The following is a 22,209-nucleotide window of genomic DNA, read 5'->3' as shown; positions in this document are numbered from 1 at the left end:
GAAGCAATCATTACCGGTACCTATCAAAATCATCCTATGCATTTTCAAAATATTGAGTTTTCTGTGAATTTATATTAAATATTGTTTTTAAAAGCATATCTTAACATTTTCTCATAGCAAATGACGGTTACAACAGTTGATAAAGCTCGAAAATGATATCAACATGCAAGATAATGTAGACGACTTAAATGAGTTATTTAACTTCGAGTTCTTGGAATACGAATGCTTCAGTTATGTCATAATTTTAAGACCTTGCCATGCATATCCCATCTTTTTATCAGGATATATTATGACAACATTTATAGAATAGCTCTCTAAAAGAAATTGATGTAATTCGTCGGTTGCTCGGAAGAAGGTTGTAAAAGCAATATATTGTCTTGTGGGCAGCTGAAGAAAGATCACTCTGAAACAAGAAACATATGAAAATATATCATTCCGTTGAAATGAAACACGTATTTGGATCACCAATTGGCTTGCCTTTCGTCGATAATTGTGCAATCGTAATAAACGCCTTTTGCAGTTTCGTGCATGCATGAGCGACATGCTTGTTTGACCCTCAACTTTTGTAGTTGGTTCAAACTTTGCCTTTTTTACACTAGAATTGTAAAATACGCCTTTTCGTTGGAAACAAGGGATTACGATGTAGCTAGGCAATTTCAGATCTCATCCTATATTTTCCCCGTATTTATCGGTTTCTGATGTGAATAAGATATCTGGAGGTGAAACAAAACCGCGACACGTATTTTTCGAACTATATTCACCGTGCTCACAGAGCGGACGCATAATGACATCGCATGCCTGGCTTTTTAAGGATCGCGATTAAATTGATGAAGATGCTTGTATTTTATCCCTAAAGATAAAACACGTTTCTGAGAAACACGCTCTTTTCTATTTGTACTCAGAATTTGTAAAGGTGAATAAAGTCAAAGAGACAAAAAAATCATGGATCCGCAAATTTTCTCTATTTCTCATCGATTCTTGTAACACGAATCGTCTTTGTATTGCACCCAAAGCATGCGTATCATTATAAAGACATCTTTACCGGGAGGAACCTATTGCGAGGTCAGCTAATTCGAGCGATATATTTGTTCGTGTCACTGTTTAGAATGAATAAAGAATTTGAAAGATGTCCAATTAATTATATTCAACAAGCAGACCCTTAACTTCGAAAGTGTACTAGGATCACTTTCTTGTCAATGTAAGAAAAATATTCTGATATTCAGGAGGCTCCTGTATTGATCAAACTTTGCATATCGAAAATAAATATCTATCTTTGATAAATCAAACAAAATAATTAGAATATTAATGCAAGATATGAGGGTAGAGAATTCATTCTTGATTGCAATATGATCCTGAAATCAAATAAGACTATCAGCCTTTTCACACACAGCTAAAATTCATCGTATCTAGAGATGATTAGAATCACTCAACAGTTTTAAACATGTTTATAGACAAAATTTCCCAGTGTGAACATCGTTTATACGATGTTGGGATAGATACGAAGTCGCGATCCATACGCCCCTAAAAGCAGGCTGCAGATACGAAGTTCGTATCTAGAGAGCTTGACATTTTGTGTGTGAAAGGAAATTCGTGTTTAAACGTGTTTAAACTGGATGGAGCGTGCGCTTTGATTGATATGACATGACCTTCAATGCGCAAAGGCACTACTGCGCATTTTACGAGCAGTAGTTAATCACGAAACTATTAACGATCGCAACGAAATTTCTGTGTGTGAAAGGCTCGTAATTAGTTTAAACACGTTCGAAACACGTTTATACTAGTCATGTTTATAGAATTTTAGCTGTGTGTGAAAAGGCTGCAAGAATTGATTGAACGTGTATACGATTTTCAAGAGGGCGACAAAAAGTTGCCATTTTGGTCAGTTGTTTTTTCTTCTTTCTCTTTAGTTGCTCTTAGTTTTGTCGTGTTTCGTAATCCACGGAAATGATGAAGAGCGCTTTTGTGATTAACGGTCAGCAAATTTTCCGCCGCAGTTCCTCTGACCATCAATAGTCCAAATCATAAGTGGCCTCATCTATGAACCATTGTCAGCATTGATTTACTGTCTTGGCTGTAAACTGCACTGTTACGAAACGGAGATATGCCTCCTTGGTCAGTGAAACCCCACTTATCCGGGCCCTCAACCAGACCTCATGTCACTCGAGCCCGCTTGGGCCGGGCCGGGCGCGCCGGGGCTGAGGCGTCCAGCTCCTCAAGTGGGCAAGCTGTTTTACTTCTCTTCCTTTCTCAAGGATCCCCTCACAGCCGCATACGTGAGCACCTTATGAATAAGATTAATGGCTTCCCAAATATTCCACGCAACCAACACGCGAATAGAAACTATCGCCGTTGTAATCTTAGACATCGCATAATCTCCATCATCATCGGCTCAAGAAATTCAACAGGGCCGGCAATGCCACACAATCGCAGACGATATAAACTCCGACGACGTGTAATGCGTGCGGAAATGGATCGATATTTTGCTCCTTGAGATTATGCGGCTGTTTTATACAGCCGGTCGTTTGGAAGTATCATAATGGCTCTTATGATAATGATATAAGCATTATCATTACAGCAATGTTGTTTCCACTGACATTTCATTATAGGCCTATAATTAAAGTAAATGTGATTAAGAACTTTTGGCAATGTAGGCCAAACATGAAATCAAACATTTTTTAGGGGTATTTCATAAAAGTTATTTCAAAGGCAGCTTTTCTCATTATTACTCAAGCAAACAAAAATTGCTATCCGTTTTCAATCAATTGATTATCTTCATATTAAGCTTAAAAGAATATAAAAATCCCTTTAAACCATTGATCTGATAAGTACAAACAGTCCACGAGTGCTGTTTCATGATTCACTGTCGATTTCGATTTAGTTCTGAACGAAAACATTCAAGCAATATCACGACAGACAATAACTCTCTTCAACCGGATAATGTCCCCCACACACGACATGCATGCGTTTCTGAGGGCCAGCGCGTGCAAAAGCGCACGTGTAACCGAGCAAATAGATAGCCCGAGCTTTGCACGTGGTCCCACCTACTGCTTTTAAGGTGGGGGCAGGAACTTCAGGCCTGCACCTGTGATGACAACTCCATGCATCATGTCTTCGATCGGTCGTATGTATATCGGTTGTTGTGATTGAAAATAAATCTAGCATCCCTTTAAATCTTCAAGAAATAATTGTTCCTAGAGAAACTGAATTCATGGCAAGCACAACATATAAGAGTCTTTACTTAATGCTTTTGTCACGAACATGGTAAATGAACAGTCACGATACTGTATACGGTAATTTCTTGAATGGCTGAATTATTTAATGTTGTAGGAATATTTGCCAAAACAATCTAATTGGAAGCTACCTCATGGAGTTACCATTATATCTGAATATCTAATTTTGGTATTCGGTAGAATAATACCAATAATTAGTATAGCAAACTCGACAGACCTTGCGGATCTCCTAACGTTACGTCAAATCCTAGGCCCTTTCCAATTACATGTTCTTTCCCTCCTTTTGAATGATAGATTGCATCATTTCCACCGCATACCAGACAGGACCAGTAATTAAACCTCCCCGCACAGCTCTCCGTACTATTAATCTACACAAAACCACCATGCTACCAACTCGAGTCATCTAATTTTCCCTATTGCCCACCGATAAAACACAAATACACCCACACGCACGCAAGCCCACACGCACACAAACTTGTACGCACGAATCATTTATCGCATTATTTCGCATCCCTGTCGCCAATTGGGGTTTAACTCGATTTAATCAGATCTACCGAATAATATACCAGCGAAATCAGATCGCCAATAATTCTGCAGCGAGGGATTCCGTGCGCTAAATTAGCCCCGTCACATGAAGGACTTGCTATCGTCTCTCTCTCTCTCTCTCTCTCTCTCTCTCGCTCTCTATTCTCTGTGTCTCTCTTTCTCTATCCTCTCTCTCTCTCTCTTTCTCTTTTCCTCTCCCTTTCTCTATTTTTCTCTCTCTCTGAGTCTGTTTCACACACTCATTCTCAATTTCTCTCCGTTTTGCAGCCATCATAGAGAAAACGTTCATCATTGGATTTTAGGAGTCAGTGGGTCGTCTGATAGCTGCAGGTTTACTAAGCGGCCACTCACCTCGCCTTCAAGTAGTTGCGGTCGGTTCTTGAAAAAGTATACAAGTGCACATACGCCGTAAAATAGAATCGAATCCGCGGAGGAGAAAAACATCTTATTTTGTATTTTTAAAAATCGACTGTTTATCTAATCCCGAAACCCAACAACAAATACACATTATATATTTCATGTGAACAATAATAGCGTCAGTACAATAGAGGTTTTTATTTTCATCTGTGGATAGCTATAAGATAACGCTGTGGAAATTATTGTAAGTTCTAATAGATTATCAAATCAAAACAGATGCAGAAAAATTAGTAATGTGTATGGCTGTGCATTGGCAATAGGTTACAATCTAACGTAGATAGCACTGCTGAATTGGTATGACAAGCGTAAGGTGCACTACGAAAACAATGCATTCCTGTTGAACAGTGTGCGTGTATCTTATATTACAGTAGTCCTCTCTTAACATTTATAATGCCGGCTCTAAAATTCCAAGGACTGCCCTATCCACGTTGACCCTTACATTTTTTGCATGCATATCCACATAGCCCTCACGTGTTTGTTTGTTTTTTGGTGAATATTTTTGCTTCTTTCTTTTTTTTCTTTTTGTGTGCATCTATTCAATTTTCAACAAATGTTGACATTTCTCTTTTCTTTCCTCTTTGGTAAATAAACATCAACCACACGACTAGCAATTAAGAACAGCTTTAGATTCTGCAACAATGCAGTCTTCATTACCAGAAAATTACAATTAAATTTAATCTATGAGGATACCTGGAGGCATTCCATAAGCAAACTCAGATCAATGAGGAAAAGTGCAATAACTCGCCGACGAAGGAGTCACCCTTTTCTCGCATCTCAATTGTTGTTCACCTATGCTTAATATTGTGTGCCCCGGCCTAGTCGCCCTTTACTGCATGTGTGCACGGACCCAAGGCTTGTGCATTCTTTGTGTTTTGCATGCTAATATACACTCTTTGCCCAGGCCTTCACTTCTCTTAAACCCTAGTGGGCTATGAATCCAGCACAAATACGCCATGTTCTGCAGGGAACCCCGTTGTAGAACATTCGCACTGCCTTATTTTTTTTAAACGTCTATTTTAGGTAAAAGTAAAAAGTTACTTCATGAGCTTTCTCATTTTTGTCTCATGTTTTTGTGAAAGAATCATAGCAACGTCCGGTGGAAAATATTTGCTGCTGAAATGCTACTATATTTCAAATAGGACGATAAATAGTTTACAACTTTGAATCCAATTGTGATGGCACAAGATTGCGTGTAGTCCTGTGTATCCACATCTGTACCAGACATTTTAAAATTAATTTTTAGCAAGATTTATTCAATATGTTACAATTTCTATGATGTTCAAACCTCATGATAGTCACGTGATCCGGTTTAATACATAAGTAACCATAGACATTTTCAATCAGTATGGTCATTTCAATACTTCCCTTTCTAACAATGTTAATGCTTGTACTCTTTATAGCACAAACCTGGAATTAGGGCTATAAGCATCCAAAATACATTCTGTACAAGAGTTTCTTAATTCCTCTCGTTGTGAACGACGGATGCACAGTGGGAAACGCAAAACGCCCCATCCAAAAGGCAGTGGGGATGTTCTCATCTATACTGACACGATACCTGAGATCGTACATAGGTGCGACCCCCAAGAGCAGGGGTGAGAAGCAGAGATCCTAGGTTGTTTCAGCCGGACCGCCGGGCGCTGCTTGAAAATCGCCACCAAGTGTGAATTATACCGCCTCTGCCCCCCTTCCCATCCGATAAACCGCACCATTTTCCATCCTTTTTTCCAACCTCGCCACCGTCCCTGCCCTATACCACCTCCACTGTGCCTCTTCGGTCTCTAAGGGATATCCCAGGTTTGGTTCTCACACTTCATATTCAAAAGCCGTCTGCACTCTTGGCCTTTAGATTTTATATAAATTAGGCCTAAATATGAATATAATATATATCATATACACATATTTATTCTGCAATTTAATTGTCAGTACATTAAAGCACAAAACAAGCAAACACTACAATAATGTTTTCATTTCTTTCGTTCTCCTTTCTCATTCTCCGTTTGTCATTTATACTCTCTCTCTCTCTCTCTCTCTCTCTCTCTCTCTCTCTCTCTCTGTCCCTCTTATTCTGTAAGTACGCTACACTCTATTTATTTGTTCATTTTTAGTTACCACCCACTTTTTATGTGAAACATAAACATAGACCTTCTTTTCTAACCCTCCTCCTTATTTTATTCATTTTAAATTTCCTATAAAACTTGACCTAATTGCCAACGAGTATAAAACCCAAAGAATAAAAATGAAAGCCACCTAAGAACCTGTTTTTCGTTAAATCAGGTCGCGAAGCAGTTTGAATATATTAGGCACGTATTTTTCCACATAAAGTCTAGAAACCTTTTAGAGATTGTTTTTACGGTATTTTAGGATGCAAATATTTCCCACAGGGAATTAATTATTAAGAAAGGATTACATGCAGCCTCATGAATAAACCAAAGCATTAAACAATCCATCCTTAATACTTCCACCCTTAACAAAAGCTTGATGCGAAGCACTTAAAATCCCCTGGAATTAAACCGGAGCGTGGTCGGAGGGCTGCGTATAATGCACGCCCCGTGAATTATTAGAATCTTTCGGGTCGGCTCAAAGTCGGATTCTGGATTTGCATGATTTAGGGATGAATTAAGAGATGAGTCGGATTAGCATACGATGGGGCTAAATAAAGATTTAGGAACGGATGCTGCATGACTGATATGTGTCGATGTCATTTTATAATCTTGCATTTAGATTGTGCAACGGGCATACAAAGGTCGAAATGTGAATAAAGGACTTGTCATATTTGACAGATGATTGAAATTAAAGCTTTGAATCGTCCCCCCATTGGTCTCGTAAAATGCATGTAGAAAAAAAAGTATTAGATGTGGGTGCTGCGATGCCATCGATCCCGAGAAATCGGTTCTGTAGCTCATCATAATAAATCGGTAAGATAGGATAGGTAAGACGGATATCCAATGCCTTGTACACTTGAACTTCAGAATAACGATTTTGCAAACGGTTTATAACTCTAATTATCTTTACGGTTATCTGTCATAATGAGACTGTAAAGCCAGGTCCTGAAAGATTTAATACATGTGGAGCTATATATGAGAGCCATTGGCCCGAATTCACAAAGCAAGGTTTGAGCTCAAACCTCCTTTTGTTTCGCCAAACCTCCTTTTGTTCTTTACAAACCAGGTTTGTAAAAAACGCGTAAAACGAGTCACATGACGTACGAAAACCAAGGTTTGTCGACAAACCTCCTTTGTGAATTCGGGCCATTACGTTTTCATTGCGATGTCACAATAAATTACGTCATAATAAATTACGTCACAACAAATGGGAACAATAATATGATACGAGAAATACAACAACAAAAAACCGGGACTTACTTTTCGTAGTCTAGTTTGCAGTATAACTTGCGATCTCTGGCAAAGCAGGAGTGTGATAGTCTTATTCTACAGACGCTGCATTGAAGACATTGCTCGTGCCAGCAGTGATCCATTACTTTCATGAGATACCGGTCATCGATGGCGCGCTGACACCCCGCGCACATTTCCTTGGATGGTCTGGTTCCGTTGGTAGCGAGACCTGCTGGGGAGCAGCGAAAAGAAAGAGTTAAAGTTTTCATTTATTTCTGCATAGTGATTGCATTCTGCAGTACTTTCATTTCATTGCAACATAGAATTATTACAATTGATATTATTAAGTAACCAATGAGGAAAGGGAATTGTCAACCTGATAAGAAAATTGTTATGTTAATTTCACTGAGAGAATTGACACGTCTCTGAGAGCGATCTGACCCTCCCTCGCAGACGTTCATCTTCGCCATGCAATATCACTGCGATTTGATGGAAATATGACCCGCACCATGCTTCTAGCGAAACCATTGCCGTGTCTGAATGAAGGAATGAGATATAATTATTTATATGCCATGCAGTAAACAGCAAAGTACCAAAGTAATACTGTTTTCAAATGTATGTTGTTGTTTTTTTGGTGAGCTTATGTGTGTGTCTTGATTTTGATACAAAAAAAAATGATACAAAAAGAATTATCTGGCAGATTGCCTCAAATGAAATATATGTAAGTGTAAGAAAATGATATATGCACAGGTTTGGCAACTTGGCACTTAAATATATATTCGTGGCTCCTTCAAAATAGCAAAGATATTTTCCCGCCTTTAGCGATACTCTTCGGCATTTTCTTTTCCTGCAATAAAATAAATATTTGAACCTCTCCGTCCATGCAGTTCTTGATTAAATTTTCTTTTCATTCCGATGTCTATATTCTTCATAAATCATTCAATACTATTACCAACTATTGACATAGTTTTTACAATATGGGGGAACCGAAATGCGATTAGGAGAACCCCATTATGGACGCTATAAAAACATCCTCGCGTCTCTGAACTCATAAATGTGTGGCTACTTGATAAAATAATAGCCGAAATGCAATTTTGGAAAAATATGGTGGTGACGAAGAGAAAAACAAGTGAAGAAAGAAGAAAGTATATCTTATTGACTGTTCTCTTCATATGTTCTCTTATAGAGGTACGATTTATGAATATCTGCACACTAGCAGTACATCAGAATTTGCGGGCACGTCCCCACAACGCAGTAACGACGGCACTGCAAGACGCACGTGCATGCTAGGAAATGGCCCCCACTTCATTAAAGTAATATGAATACGACAGTGTGAACGTCATATAGGCCGCAAGCTACGATCGACAAGAACAATATTTTCGGATGTCGCGAGTTGGTGCTGGTGTTTTCCCGAGGGTCTTAGATGGCTTGCAATGGTAACAAGATTTTGCTTCTTTTTTTCTTGAGTTTAAGGAGCCCCCATAGTCGACGAGAAAATAAAATTGTCACCTTTAATTGAGAAGTGGTTGTATTTGGGTTTGCGGTACTAGTAACAGACAGCGGAGTCGGCATTCAATGTCTCTTATACTAGCTTTTTCCCCCTCTCTCTCTCTCTCTCTCTCTCTTATTCTATTTCTCCTTCTCCGTACCTCTGCAACTGTCCCTTCTCTCCTCTCCTATTTTCTCTTCTTGATATGCCTCGAGCAGAATTACTTGTTGATGAACAAGGGAGTACAAAAAGGAGAACAAATATTTGGGGGTTATTATGTTTTTTGCTTTTGCAGTTACTGTGCTTGCTATAATATTTTATGGCTTGTGAATTAATCTAATGACTATGCTACGTATGCAACCTTCATTAATTAAATACCGTCTTTAGCATTTTTTTTTTTTTACATATCTTCTAATTTCTTATATCACTTTACTTTTCTCACGCATTCACTCACCCCAACATTTATAAATTGTATTTCATCATTGTTAACTTGCTTTTTTTAAACGACCATCAGATGTGAAAGTTGTGTTCTTAATGACGTTTAGATTATTATAAACTGGATATTTATGACCTGGAAAACACTACATTTGTAATTCCCTGTCTATCCAATATTATAGAAAATAAACGTTACGTTTAATTGCTTCTTTCCCTTTTTATCTTCCTAAACATTTTATCTTCCTGCTTTTGCATCGTAGTAAAACGAAGAATATTTACAACCAACGTCACATTTTTATCCATAAATTTGCCATTTTGGGGGAGAAATGAAATTCTGGTTGGCGTTATGATTCATGAACAGACTGAGAAGCGAGATCAGTCCTTAAATTTATTGCTATGATACACCGAGTCACAATGAATGCGGATCAACGAGTCGAGAGCAGGAGGATAGCTCACTCTCTCGCCCGCCTGCGTGCCAGGGCAATTTACATCGGTCTTCGGCATTCAGAACATTCATCTTCATGTAAGAAATACGGTTGCCTTGCTCTAAATTCGACCATCATTGCAATCGAATGGAATTAAATTGGACAAGAGCTGAAATCCGAGGAAAGAATTATCTTCCCCGCTCCTCTACTTCATCGCTCATAAATTAGGACGATCGTTTCTTGCCCTCGCACCGTACGTACCGTCGCAAACGTCTATTTATCGAGCTCTCCCATTCAGGTTGTATGGTAATAGTGTACATGGTACTAGTGGGTGCGTGTATAATGTAGTGCGTTTGAACTTTAATTAAATCCCACCGCTGCCACTAATAAACGTTAAGCCGACATGTCTGCATCAGCTTAAGCTAAAGATGGGGGAGGGATCTAAATAGGTATGTGCATATTATGAACATTTACTACACCCTTTTGGGTCATGTTGAACTATTAATAATCAACATTGGGCCTATAGTGCGGTCATTTCCATGGATGTAACTTGAATATTTCAGTGTTTTAAGCATAATTATTTGTCATTTCATCTAATATGCAAGGGATTACAACTAAATTTGGAATGGTCATTTTTGTTTTTGGTAATTCAGATAATTTGGATAATTAGCCGCTTTGTCGAGATGATTAGTTCGAATAGTAAACAAACAGTGGACTTTAATATTACATCGTTTGAATGTATAAGTCTTTGTTATATTCAACATTGCTGCTCATTTAGAGGATAATTAATATGAAGAGCAATCTTGAGGTAAAGGATGTATTAAACACAAATAGATACCCCTAAAATGCATCAATTCAACTGAAAATAATTCTATGTACAGCACACAAAATTTCATGCACTCTTAATCTCTGATGGATAGTTAAACTTGAAGGGAAGCAGTCGGAAAACAGCAGAACTGAACAAAAAGATGTCACCCATGATTCCGTCATCGCCTGATCGATGTTCATCAATCGAAGAAGAAGCGTGTACTCCACATCGATCTCGGAAACTAAGAAATACGATTAGAGAACCAAGGACGTCGAGATGCGGGTCGTTGTTCGACGCTCCTCCGTCCGAAGATGTAACGCGTCCGAAAATACAAGATGCGTGCACGCAGAATAGAAACAGTAAGCGGTTCGGCGGCACAGTCAGCTGCAAGATGAGTGTTTTTTATTCTCATTCTTCAAAATGGTCCTTAAAGATTAAGTTGGGTCCTAGCCATGCGATTGCAGTTTGAAAGAAATTGTCTGGAAGCAACTGGAAAAGGTTGAGTATTGTTTGGTACTAAATTGATGTATATACGGTGATGTTTTGGAATCATCTAATTAGTCGAATGAAAAATTTGACTCATTATCTTCCTGAAAGTAACATGCACTGTACATGAGAATTCGAATGCTGGAATACAATATAAACATTTACATTTATATAACATTAATTTTTCGTCAACGATAAATTGTGCAAGATTTTAATTCGTCACATTTCGAATATAATGGCATTCGAAGAGCAATCGTGTTTTTTCCAGGGGTATTTTTTCTGCAATTTCCTTCCAACATTACTTAAAAGGAATGAGAAAGGCCGCAAATTATTTCCACCTTTACCAAAACTCAACCTTCTCTTTAAAATCCCTAACATCAAGTATATGCGGAGCCATGTTGTTTCTATTCCTTAAGAGGATGATAGGTTCTTGTGAATCGTGTGCTGCCCGATGTGAAAGTAGCATGTGGCTGAACAAAGAAAGCAAACCCTAGCTGGCCTGGTGACTTCGATCGAACTCCAAGATGACCGATCAAAAATAATTTTCGGTGATATCATATGGCGTTTTCTAAGACCAGGTCAATTTTGAAGGTGATGAATTAAAACTATATACTGGACATGACGTTGTGGAATAGAAGTGAAAAGACATGAATAAATCTAAAAGACAAAGAAAAGAAGAACAAAATAGTTTCCAACTATCAATTTTGTCTTCATACATGACTGTGTATTACATTTTTCAGGTCAGTAATATCAATTTTCGGGAACGATTTGATAATTGCAAAGATAATAGATATCAATTAACATCGTGATGAAAGTATCTACATTACTTAATGAATGAAAGAGTAATGAACTGGGTGTCGCATAAAGTGTATATTTTAGATTATCAACAACAACAAAAAAATGAGTAAGAGGATTTGATAATTGTAGAAGTAGAAGATTACAATGATGCAAATACTTTTAGAAAATGTGAGTATTATACTGTTTATACATGTAGATGTACATGATGCCTATTGTCAGGTAGGCAACGTCTAAACTGACGTTCACCTTTCGACGTATGGTCCACCAGGAACTCGTGTTTGTATCACCTAAGCTCACATTTCAGTATAGCAGCATTTCAATGCGAAAGATGAATCATTATCTACAAATTAATATACATTTTGAGGCTCATCGTACCGGCTGTGCGTATGTACAATGGATTTTTGAGGATATGTTTTGGTAATAAAGCCATCTTTCACAGGCCACTTATGAATTACGAGTAATTGAATGAATAGCCACTCGTGTAAATTGATATTCATTGGATTCGCAGCCGTCTGGTGGCTCGTGGTGCTGGTACGTGGATAGAAAAATATCATGACTGGGACTATCATCTTTTGACATCTATTCTCCCTCTCTCTCTCTCTCTCTCTCTCTCTCTCTACTATCCCTTCGTCTCCGTCTCTGTCTCTCTCTGTCTGTCTCCCTCCCCCTCTCTCTCTCTCTCTCTCTCAATTCCTATCACTTGTCTCTCTCTCCCCCTCAAGCTCCTTAATGTTCCATCTCTTTTATCTCTTTCTCTCTCTCCTATCACTTGACTCTCTCTGCCTCTCTGCCTCTCTTTTGTCAGCAGTCCCATTTGCCATCTCTTTACCCCCTTCTCCCTCCCTCTCTCTCTCTCTCTCTCTCTCTCTCTCTCTCTCCATAATATTATGTATGAAGGTACACATCATAGAAGGTATACATATTCATTGTGGATTTGGTCCTTTTAACGGACTCATTTACTTCGTGTCTTTACATTCAGTTTGCTCCTCCTCTCACCCCCACCCCCCCCCCCCCCCCTCTCTCTCTCTCTCTCTCTCTCTCTCTCTCTCTCTCTCTCTCTCTCTCTCTCTCTATCTTTCTCTCTTTCTCTCTTTCTCCATCTCTCGCTCTCTAACCGTCACACTCCGATGAGCCGTGAATGCTCCACGCACCAGTGCGCACCCATCCCCGCGCTCAGGAGTTCAAGACCTCATCCTAAGCGCATCAGGCAAATTAGGACGGACACTCCGCACCCGTTCCAATCTTTATTTAATTCTCATTAACGGGGCAGCAATCTTTGATCATAAACTTTTGAGACCAGAACCATCTGGGTTGAGGATGTTTTTAGGGGATGTAAGCACAAGAAAGAAGAAGAAATGCCACCTATCCACAGAGAAGACACTGAGATGGAAGGGGTCTAATGGGGGATGGGAGAAGGGGTTTCATTGATTGACGAAGATGAAAATAAATCGTGAGTGCTGACAAGATTTAAATGGTGACGATGATTGTGGAAATGTAAAAGTTAATTATCCCTCCCATCCCTCTATACTACCATCTCCTCTCCCTCTCTCTATCTCTCTCTCCCTCTCTCTCTCTCTCTCTCTCTCTCTCTCGATATCTGATGATAGAAATGAATTAGAAACTATTATCATGATCGCAAAGACTTTCGAAAAATAAAGTTTCGAAAAAGCAAGTCAATTGTCATAGCTGTGCCCATCATTGAAAAGGGCGAAATTTACAATGACGTATTTACCTACACCGAACATAATTACTATGGAACATGCAATATGGTATTGAAGTTTCCCTTGTGTAAATTTCTCGAAAGACTTTGCGTCCTTGTAATTTGAGAATCTGTCTTACGAAATATGAACAAAATCAATATTCTGAAGATTTTTTCATTTATTATGAGATACGTGTACATCCACTTCGTCACTGAAAGCGTTAACAAAACATCACTATCCATTAATTATCTCAATACACTCTCGCGAAGACATTTTATCGTTATAATGTTCCTTTTAAAGTTAGAAATGTTAGAATCACGTTTTCATATGGAGGTATCTCATATTAAACTGTATTATTCTGAATATGTATGTACAAAGAGGCTGGTATCATTCTAATGTAATTTCAACAATTTTTGGAGCGTAACCAAAATGTGGTTCTCGATGTCAATTGTGTGAGGTTGGTGAGATCTAGTTCAGAGAAAATGAATGACCTTTTCTTAACACCAACCGACCTTTTCTTAAAACCAGCCGACCTTTAAAGCTACAATAGGTGACTAAAAGGGCAAACTATTTATAAATCGATTAGCTCATGAAATCACAGAACACCATGGGGCATCCTAACACCCTTAAGGTGTATACACAGGTGTTGAAGTGACACCTGAGGCTGTGTGTCTGTAGTGATGTAAAATCATGATGGGTTTTGGGAATGCATTTAAAGGAAGATCCATGGATTTAGAATGTATTGACACCGAATACCGAAAAGTACACGGGTTTGTATTACCATTAAGCATTTACATGACCAATGCATGGGTTTATATGCATTAACACTCAAATATGCTTAGCTACCATAGAAACAGTATTGGTTTTGGTGTACATCCAATTACCCTTAATTAAGTGTATGGTATCGTGTTAAAATCGAATTAATGGAATAACAACATAATGAATAACTTAGGTGATTAGCCCTTGCCCCTTTCCTTTAGCTATTACGACAAACAATAATTGTTTCGGTGTTAATCTCAGCACCGTTCGGTGTTAAACGTGTGAAATGTTCTTGTTCTTACCTGCTGCAGACCCATTTTCGCTGGTGGGACTCAGTGCAGTTTCTTCAACTTTCATCGTGGCTTCTGTGTATTCCTCACCAGGTCAAGGAAGCAGCGAATATTATAGCACCTGGAAAAATAAAGAAAAGGCAATATTCAGAAAATAATGAAGGTGTCATGGTACAAACCCGCGGCTGTTGAAGCTGAATTAAGTCAGCCAGAAAACTAATTTAATCGCAATTATGAAAAGACATTTTGATTTTGTCTAGATCTTTACACACAAAAGGAGTAATTAAAATAATCTACTTCTAGATAATTAATTGGTGGCTTTCAATGCAAAGACGAATAGGATGAGTATTAGAAGAAAGCTGTTTTTGATGGTGTATGCGCACTAGTGTATAGGCTTATATATAGAAAAGGGGCTAGAATATGGTTTTACATGAATATTTTAACGAAATGTGATTTCCGGTTCTTTGGTATGGTATGTGTTATATAGGGTTATGGTTTAAAATGCTCTTTACTTACATTACAAGCAAGCGTTTTCGATGAGTTGCAGACTCTAAATTGATAGATTGGTAACTCTATCAATGACGTCTCCCAAAATTATCAAATATTGATTCGATTATCATGGCCCTATTCATATATTTGAAAAATTCAGAAAATAAAAACCATTCGTCGCACATTTTGTCAGACATTGTCTCTATTTTGTTTTATATGACCAGTCTATATGTAGACGTACTCTGTAGAATCGTGCATTACATCCATACAAAGTGCAATCCTACATGTATGTATGATTTTAGTTGTGTTTTGATGCTAGTTTCAGTCAGTCCCCGGTTTTCTATTTTTCCCCCTCTCCATGCATTCGAGTTTTGTATTGGGTCCATTGAATGTGTGCCGCACACAGCAGCAGCGCTTGTAAGAAACACCTGCTCCGTCCATCGCCTTCCCCGGAGCTTGAGGCGGGTTGCAGGTGCATGGAGGCGGCAAGGCGTAACACCAAGCAGCGGCCCATGCATTGCGCTGCTTTCAATTCTTGTTTCGTTGCCCTTTCTATATATTCCCCTCTCTACTCCACTATTCATCTATCCCGTTCTCTGCCTCCCCTACCCTTCTCTCTCTATCTCACTGGTTTGTTCGCGTCTTTCTGCCTATTTTTTATTCTTTCCATTTCTCTCTTTATCTATCTCTCTCCTTTACTATAGCTACATCAAACCATTATGTTTTTCTCTTCCCATCTCTCTCTATTTATTTCCCTACCAAAATACAATCTCAATATAGAGACGATTGATACTCCAAAATCGAGGAAGCATTGTATAGAGACAAAGTGAAGTTCTTCTATGTCTTTCCTACAATCCATCTCTCTCATACTACCCTCTTCTCCTTCTCTCTGTCTGTCTCTCTCTCTCTCTCTCTCTCTCTCCGCCCCCATCTTTCCCCTTCTCTCCCATTAAAGCTATTATGGTCGAGCAATTTTAACTGTAATCCTTGATATTTCCCATCCAATCTTTAATATTCATTCTTGTCATCTTTTTTCTTCATGTAAGTATGGTTAAAACCATTGCAAAGCTTATATACACGCCATAAACTTAATTAACATAATCTACATCTATTAACAACAAAAAGTTCAGAAATTCACTCGCGCTTATTAAAGCGCCAGTGTTTGCAACAAAATGTATAGCACTCCACTGCAATAATTAATCACTCTTAATTTCTGTCTATTTTCACTGTGAAACGTAGCCCAAAGCTGAAGTTCTCCTTTAGTATTTGTTGTTTCAGAATATGTACACAGTACCTATGGTATGTTTCTTGTTGTGAAATATTTACAAACAAGAGAAAATTATATAATTCAGTCCTTCTCATTTTCACTGTTGTATACGGAGGTTAATTATATCATGTGGAATATCATTTCGGACAACACTTCGTGGATCACTCTGCCTCGCCTCAAACACATTTCTTTGTCGGGCAATATGTTGTATTATGTTATGACAAAATTATACCTCTCTCTAATCGAAAATGAAGTGACCTTTACAATAACTCGTCAATGAATTGGAAACATTTTGTGTAAAAGGCCGACGTGTAATGTCATTTCTTGATTGACATCATTTTCTTTTCATCAACCGTAGCTAAGTGATTACCGTTTTTTAAGTGGATATTTTTAATGCATAATTTACATCACTATCAATAAAAATTGGATTTTGTCATTCTATGTAGCTCTGGATCATGGAATGCTCCACCTTCTCATTTCGTGTAATGTTATTCAGAAATTCATTTACGAAATGGTACAGAATTTAGAATGCATGTATGAGAATTATATAGAGTAGACGAGGACAGAACATGAGAGAGAGAGCAACGAGGCAGAGTTGAAAAGAAGGGAGCTAGAAAGAAAGAGATTGAGAGAATAAAAGATAGAAAGATAGAGAGATAGATAGAGAGATAGAGAGATAGATAGAGAGATAGAGTGATAGAGTAATCAGATGAAGTATAACGAGATGAAAAGAGATAGAAAAAGATGATGAGAGTGATACAAAGAGACCTCGCAGACAAAAAAATGGAATTTGGAAGGATCAATTTGTTCAATAAGATATAAAAGTAAATATCTAGGACAAATTGGGAAATAAATAGAGAAATAAACACAATTTGGAAATACAGATGGATGAATATGAGAGAAAAATTATTGAGTCAATGTTTATAATCTTGAAGACAAAATGTAAGGATAGAAAAAGATACCACATTGAGTCAGAACTCTTGCTGAACATGACAGAACCTCTCGTTTTCATATTCATGAAAATAATCGTAATTTGTATTAACATAGTGATTAAGATATGGACAGAACTTCAATCTATTAATATAACTTCTGTCCCTTTCTAGACTGTCCATTTTATCCAGTAGTATTCTGTTACACACATAAAAAGGAACAGGTGGGTCTAATTACTGCAAAGGACGTAATGCTTTCAATAAATATCTCAAATAATTCACATTGCAATCAGAGATAATTGAACAGCGCTGGGAAATAGCCATTTATGCTGTAGGGTCCCTCTTAAATTGTCACTACCACTTCAGTCCCCATGTGTACAATGTATGCCCTCCATAATCATATTTGTCATTTTTTGTTTGTTTTTTCCGACTTGGGAACCTTGTTCACTGGCGATCACCGATCAATACACATAAAATATCGATCAAAAGTCAAATCGATCGTCTGTGTATTCAAGGACAGATGGCGCTTTTTTTCCTAACAAATGGGGGACAAAAAATTATGTAGCTACAATATGTATTTGCTTTTTATATTTGTTGTGCTATTTCTTGTATTTGATGGATAAAGGAGAAGTATATTTTTCCCATGTCTATCATTTGGCTTCGAAAGAATTTCCTTGAGAATACATGGAAGCTTGTGTCCTCATTTGTTCCTTCCCCTAAAGGAACGTTGCCATTAAATATGATACAGAATTCATAAAATTTATATCATTTTAATAATCAGAATGCATTATAGATGACATTCAGATCAAATTGTATTTGAAATTCTAGGAAAACTCATTTACAAATTTTGAAGCAATTAAATTCAGGAATGGTTTTAAAAATCATCCTAAAATTAAGGAACCAAATCATCATTTAGATAAAATTGTGGGCTATGAAAACATAAGGACGTTTTAGGAACAATTATTTCGGCCTAACCTTATGAATGTCTTTGTGTTAAAACAGCTTAACGCTGTACATAGTTCATAATACGAACGATCATCACCTTTTAACATTGAATGCTCCTCCCTAGACGACTGATGTTGAAATAGTATTACAATCATTTCTAAAAAAGTGTCACATTTGTACATCACCCTAGCTGTTCATTGACATTATAGCTACTTGGCGGGGTGAAAATGTCATTCATGCATTCGGAGGGTTTTCTCAAAAAAAGGAAATATGTCAAATAAAGTTTTCAGCTTTCAAAAGGCCCCAAGTGAACGCATAATTCGTGAGGTGGCTGGCATCGCATGCGTTTGCTCAAACTGTTTGTTTTCTGCCAAGCGTACGCCTTTTTCACACGTCTTGTATTTATCGAGAGGGCGAAAATGTTTATACGTAGAAACATGGTGTAAACTATAAGTACGACTTAAGCAAACAGGAGAGATCATAGTAAATACTTAAAATTTACGAGGCAATTCAATTGTGCCCCTCTATTTGGCTTGTTTCAACTTTGAAGCTCCATATGAAAGAAAGGGAAAATCAAACAAAGAAATTATAGGGCAGTATACGTGACGTATAAAACAAAGCTCAGTCTTACAAAATGTTTCTTTCTTTCCTTTTTTGTCATCACAAAAAGTGTTACCTTTCTACTTATTTCAAGCAATAAATTGGTTAAGGAAAGATGACATTCTCGATGTCTTTCACAATCACAAAAAAGAATAGGTGAGACAAAACTTGATCGTCATAATAGGACTATCTTGTGACTTATAATGAAATGCACTTTTATATCATCGAGTCGCCCATAGGATTAGAAATGGCAATCATTTATATCACATGCAAGGCACCACTGTGGACTAAAAATATGTTGTCTAAAAGAAAAAAGTTCTTACGTGTATAATTAAGGTGTAAAGTATTACTAGTAGTAGCTTTTGTGAAATATTCTTATGCAACAGAAACTAATGACATTCAAGGTAGAACTCATCTTAACGTAAATATCGAAGTAAGAATATATAATCGTATTAAAACTGTCATTTTGAAACCAGTAAAATTCCATGGACTTTTTCTTTGTCAAATAGTTTTAACAGATTGAAACACAAAATGCTTCAACCTCCATGATCAGCGAATATGTTTTTGGCAATGAAAATCATAATTCGATATGGTTAAAATAGATACATGATACAAAGGAATATACAGTCCACATTATTCTGTCCATGAATATTATATCTCTGGCGACGAATCTATTCATCGGTAAGTCACGCTCTGATTATATCCAATGTTTTTTTTCTTCGATTGAGCCATTGTTTTCTTGTTGGATGATTTTGGTTTGTAAATAAACAGATTAATACATTTTTGTAGCATTTTGAAGGGTAATTTAATTTGGTCTTTTCACTGGTTCTTATGCGATTCCAAATGCCAAAGGGTGGTAGCGTTTTGAAAAAGCGCGCGTAATATTTAAAACCAATTTGTTATGCATAACGTTTCATTGCGTTTGATTGATAATGTTTGGCAGACAATTACCGATGCTATATTAACACAATGCGTTCTACGTCTGGTTAAGCGCTTGTTCAAACTGAAAAACCATTTTTAAGTAGTTGCGATTAAAACATCATCATACATGATGATGATCTTGTACAAAGAGGAGTGAGAATAAAGAAAAAGAAATATGATGATGACAAGATAATTGACAATGCTAAAACAATTCGAATTGTCTTTTTATTGACTGTGGCAAGATCAGAAGTGGAAGTACAGTGAGTACCCAGGCACCTGTTTTGATTGCATGGGTCGTTAGTGGTTATTAAAAACGATTCACGTTTTTAATTACACAATTGTGACGTCAAAATTTGGGGAGACCTCGAATGCTATAAATCAACAATTAACTGAGAACGCGTCAAGTAGTAGTTTGAATGACGTAGACGGTGGATTTATTAATTTTTGTGTGTGAAATATGAACATGTTATGAAAAGGATTTGATTTCGAAGTATAACCTACTGACTGGTTTCTATTGGTTTGAATTAAATGAATTACTACTACTCAAAATGATTTTTTGTTCTCCCTTTATTAATCAATTCTTTGATAACCTGACATTAACATCAACATGTATCATACACTCATGAATGGAATCCAATGCATTTGTGATAGCCGGGATAGCGTAAAGCACATTTTTAATCTCCGCTTATTAATTTCATAATTAGAAATTATTAACAGACATTTAATGATTAATTTTGAGCACGTAAGGTAAATTCATAAGAATAAACTTACGTTGGATACATCGCTAAAGGAAAACACAGAATTAAATGTTAAATCGAAAAACCGTGAATTAAATCAGAACATTAAATCAGTTGTCAAACTGATTACATTTAAAAGAAGAATTTCGCATTTTGAAATTGGAAGACAAAATAAAGAAGACAGAGTTACATGATATGAATGCCACCAAAATAGGCCGGAGTAAAATATATTATTTATCCTTTACCAGGTTTAAAACAAAAATATAATTCAAGAGTATTACAACGGGTGAAAAAAAACCGGCGGGCAAATAAGTGCTTACCTGAACAAGATCCGATTTAATTAATAGTCCACAATCCTTCGCAGAAAGTAAAAGTTCCAGGAAAAGTTGAAGGTGTTTCGTTCACAGTAATATGGACACGATGAGAATATTCCGAATGGCAATTAACTACAAGACGTACATAGTATGGTACTAATTTAGCATTCTGATGCTCCGCGATGGGTTGTATACCACTAACACCAATCCTGTGGCGGCGTGTAGATCATCTAGTACGGTATGGGTTATTAATGATTCGTGGAAAGTAATTAAAAAGAAAACCGAGGATCACGGGTGTACTAAGAGGACAGCGGTGGTGATGCTGATGGTGAAGTTGAGGATATTAGAATGAAGGTGGTCATGGAGTATTGCACCGAACCCCGTTTGCCTGGCTGTGTCGCTGATGCGAGAGCGATGCGAGGATGTTTGGATGAGCTCCTCTTTCCAAGCGCGCGATCGGATGAATGAAGCGAGGAGAAGGCTGCGATCTATTCGTGTCGCTCTCGGGGTTATCGCGAGACGGAGTCCCTCGGAAAATGACAGAGAAGGGAAATAAGAGGGAGATGGGTAGGGGAAGTCCAGCCGCGGCACCGGCTTGAGAACATGCGAGCGAGTTCGCTGGGAGGCGGACGTTTCCTATTGGCTGTGCTCGGTGTAATATTGGACGAGACAGCTATATTGGCGGTGAGCTTCGAGGACTGATGTATTAGAGGGAATTCTCTCTCTCTACCCCCCCCCCCAACCACTTCTCTCTCTCCCTCTCTCACTCATCCTTAGTGTACTCATGTACCACTGTCTCTTTCCCTCTTCCTTTCCAAATCTCTCTCCTTTCTAAATTCATTTTCTTTAAAAAAAAAAAAATTGTTTTACGCCATCGAGTTTGTATTAATTAAATCAAAGTAAAGATCGCTTTCTTCGTGTCTTTTCTATTTTTGTTGGTCACACCTCTGTCTCAATTTAGTTTCCCTTAAAGATTTCAGAACATTTTATTAACCATCATCATCCATATTTTCCGCCATTATATCCACCACCACCATTAAGGCCATCACCAATACAATTATACTAAACCACCGCCACCACCACCTCAACCACCACCACCATTCCCACCACAACTATCATAAACATCACCACTATACCCATCACCACCACCAGCAGCTCAAGCACCAATACCACCACTATCCCCACCAATTTCCCCACCACCGGCACCATCCCAATAACCACCACCATTCCCACTCCCATCATCTCAACCACCACTACAATCACCATTACACAGTGTATAACTGGTTAATATA

The 22,209-nt window shown here is 37.7% G+C and overlaps 1 long non-coding RNA gene across 2 annotated transcripts; it reads right to left on the bottom strand.

The window, feature by feature from the left end:
- Nucleotides 1-7,399: 7,399 nt before the first annotated feature.
- LOC115929386 lies at nt 7,400-21,521 on the bottom strand. Of its 2 annotated transcripts, none has more exons than XR_004066460.1 (3): nt 20,924-21,521; nt 14,728-14,836; nt 7,400-7,754 (listed from the first exon to the last, which is right to left on the bottom strand). It is a non-coding gene; the product is annotated as an uncharacterized LOC115929386 (long non-coding RNA). The 2 variants fall into 2 exon arrangements; XR_004066459.1 differs by having other exon boundaries at nt 7,401-7,757.
- Between the last annotated feature and the right edge of the window lie 688 nt (nt 21,522-22,209).

The sequence above is a fragment of the Strongylocentrotus purpuratus genome, unplaced genomic scaffold, assembly GCF_000002235.5.
Source record: "Strongylocentrotus purpuratus isolate Spur 01 unplaced genomic scaffold, Spur_5.0 spur5_scaffold_4, whole genome shotgun sequence".
In the NCBI taxonomy this organism is placed as follows: domain Eukaryota; kingdom Metazoa; phylum Echinodermata; class Echinoidea; order Camarodonta; family Strongylocentrotidae; genus Strongylocentrotus; species Strongylocentrotus purpuratus.
This window is presented reverse-complemented; position numbering and strand designations above follow the sequence as displayed.